Here is a 3,429-nt window from a genome sequence, read left to right as displayed (position 1 = left end):
GGAGGGGGCTAGGGTTACACAGTCGGTTACAGAGAAGGAGATCTACATATCCGAATTGCCAAGCTTGCCTTCCACGCAAAGGAGAGTCCCACCCGGACACGGGACGAAGTCTTCAATCTTGCATCTTCATAGTCCAATAGTCCGGCATAAGTATATAGTCCGGCTGTCCGAGGACCCCCTAATCCAGGGCTCCCTCACAGAGTAGCACAGCCAACACCAAAACAAACACAGTAGCAGGACAAGCAGATAGAATAAGTTCGCATACAAGGCAACCCAGCCAGTCAAGGCACGAAGGCCAGCCCTAATAAGATAAGATAGGAAAGACGCTAGGATTTAAGACACCTCGTGATGCCTGCGCGCCAAGGAGGAAGCCGTAGCCTGAATCTTGTACACTATAGCGTCGAAGGCCTCGTGGTCCCATCCTTAATCAATGATCTCCACTGCTGCAGGAATACACCAGTTTTAAATAAGCAACCAACAGGATTAGCCGGGAAGATATGTTTAGTGGTAAACTTGTTTCTAGTGGTCCACAACGACCAACAGATCGCTGCAAACCCAACCTAGAAGACCCTTTTAGAAGCCCCAGATAGGCGGCTGGCCAATCTCCGCAGATCCACAAAAGATAAGGGGTTCCAATCCACTTGCAGCCAATAACGGATACAACTCCACACAAAGTTAGCCAAAGAGCACGAAAGAAGATATGATCAGTGTTTTCAATGTCCCCACACAAGGCGCATCTGTCCTAGCCCGGGCCGTTCCTTTTCTGGATTTGGTCCGCCGCGGGAAGCTTCCCACAAAAAGCATGCCAAAGGAAAATTTTGATCTTAGGAGGGACAGGGGCACTCCAAATGCACTTGAACTTGGAAGTGGTGGAGCCTGAGATAAGTTTAGCATAAACAGACTTAACCGAAAAGCGACCAGAAGAAGAATAGGGCCAGACCATCGAGTCCTCTTCCTCCGAGAGAAAGGGAAAGCAAGCAATAAGGCGATGCCAGTCTTCCAACTCTACAGGAGATAGCGTTCTACGAAGGTCTAGATCCCAATTATTGAGAAGGAGCTCAAAGATAGAGATCTCCGGATTAGAACAATAAGAAAATAAGATCGGGAACGACACCGCAAGGGTGGCCTCCCCGCACCACCAGTCTAACCAAAAGCGAGTAGATTTGCCATTCCTGACTGTAAATTTAACCAAGGATTGGAAAAATCGGGCGAACTTTAACGAGTTGATGCCAAAATTGGGAACTACCAGAAGACGAAGCAAACATGGGACTCGACGTAGGGAAGTACTTAGCCTTGAGAATGGTGAGCCACAAAGGGGTCTCCATAGAAGACATGATTTTCCACCACCACTTTAAAGTGAGGCATTTATTCATGACAGCCGTGTTAATAATACCCAACCCACCAAGGTTTTTAGGTCTGCAGATGTATTTCCATTTCACCATCCCGTATTTGCGCTTGTTGTCCGTCGAATTCCAGTAAAAGGCACCCCTGTGCTTATCAAAACCAGCGTGAGTCCCTCCCGAAAGGAGGTAGAAGCCCATCAGGAACATGGGGAGGGAGGACATGCAGGCATTGGTTAGGGCGATCTTGCCCGCTTGGGTGTTGTAGCGACCTCTCCACGGCAGGACCCGGTTGCCCACCTTAGTAACAGTCGGAGCGAAATCTTTAGCCAACAACTTGTGGGGGGAGATCGGGAGGCCGAGATATTTTAATGGAAAAGAGCCTAGGGAGCAATTAAGAAGATGAGCAACTCTTTGGGCCTCAACGTCCGAGACCCCAGTAACAATGACTTCACTCTTGGCAAAATTAATCTTTAGACCAGAGGGAGCTTCAAAGCAAAGGAGAAGGAACTTCAGGTGGGCTATACTAGCATCATTCAATTCAACCATTATGACAGTATCATCCGCGTATTATAAGTGAGAGATGCCATTAGGGACAAGGTGGGAGCTGACAGGAGTAATGTGACCAGCTGTCGCAGCCCGAGTTAGAATATGGGAGAGAGAGTCAGCCCCAAAGTTGAAGAGGAGGGGTGAAGCCGCGTCACCCTACCTCAGGCCCCTGCCATTGGCGAAGAACTGACTGATGTTCCCATTGACCGAAACCATAGTGTGGCCAACCGTGACCAACTGCATAAGTCTGTGAACCACCGCACCATCAAAGCCCTTGGCCAGAAGCACTTGTGGAAGGAAATTTCAACTAACCGAGTCGTAAGATTTTTCGAAGTCAAGTTTTAGAATCACCGCTTTGGAGCCCCAAACTCGCAGGTCATGAACAATCTCATGAAGACAAAGGATGCCATCTAATATAAACCTTCCCTTAACAAAGGCCGATTGGAAAGGACTGAGAGTACGATGGGCAATAGGGGAGAGCCTAGTAGCAAGGGCTTTTGCCGGTAGTTTAGCGAAATTATTAATCAGGGCTATAGGTCTAAACCGAGAGATCAATTCCGCCCCTTTAACTTTAGGAATGAGAGTGAGGACAACGTAATTTAACTGAGAGATATCAACGGTTCTGAACCAGAAGCCTTGAATGATAGTCTGGATGACGCCCCGCTGCTGGGGCTAGAACTGCCTGAAGAAGGGGATGGAGAAGCCGTCTGGGCCCGAGGCCGAATTGGAGTTAGCGGAGCGGATCATTTCAAAAATCTCCTCATCAGAGAGGGGGATCAACAAGGCTTCGTTATCAGCGCTAGAAACCTTCTCCTGTGTAGCCCAGAAAAATTAGCTAGTCTAAAGCTCATCTCGGGCTTAGCGGAGAGAAGAGAGGTGAAGAAGTTGACCACGTGCGACATAACCAGGGAGTGATCAAACACCCTGACGTTACTGATGACCAAGCTGTCAATCATGCAATGGCGACATCTACCATTAGCAATGGCAAAGAAATATGCAGTAGGGGAGTCGCCTTTTAGAGTCCAATTAATGGTGCCCCTTTGCCTCCAGTAAATTTCCTCTCGACGGTGCAAGGCCAAAAGGGCCTCCTCTAAATCATACCGGGTCTGCCATTTGGGGGGTGGAGCCCAGGGCAATCCGCGCGCGCGTCAAGGGAGCTAATTTGGGCAGAGAGCCGAGCCTTGTCACGCCTCGACTCGACAGCGTGATTCCTAGCCCAGCCAAGGAGAAATTTTCGGAGGAAGTACAAGCACTGGTGCCAGTCGTCCATCGGGCCAAAAGAGCGGCGAGCAGAGGACAAGAAGGAAGAGATTTTATAAGCGATCAAATCAGCAAAGCGATCAACCAGGAGCCAAGAAGCGTCAAATTGGAACCACAGAGAGGAGATGGAACGAATACCATCGTCAAGAACCAGGGGCGCATGATCCGACCCCACAATGGGCAGAGCCCAAAGAGAGGCCTGAGGGAGCAAGGAGTCCCATATGGGGCAAATAAACACGCGGTCAAGAACAGATCTAATAGGCACAGTTTGGTGATTCGT

The sequence above is a fragment of the Triticum dicoccoides genome, chromosome 2B (assembly GCF_002162155.2).
Source record: "Triticum dicoccoides isolate Atlit2015 ecotype Zavitan chromosome 2B, WEW_v2.0, whole genome shotgun sequence".
Taxonomy (NCBI): domain Eukaryota; kingdom Viridiplantae; phylum Streptophyta; class Magnoliopsida; order Poales; family Poaceae; genus Triticum; species Triticum dicoccoides.
The sequence above is the reverse complement of the archived record's forward strand: the minus strand, read 5'-3'. Positions refer to the sequence as shown.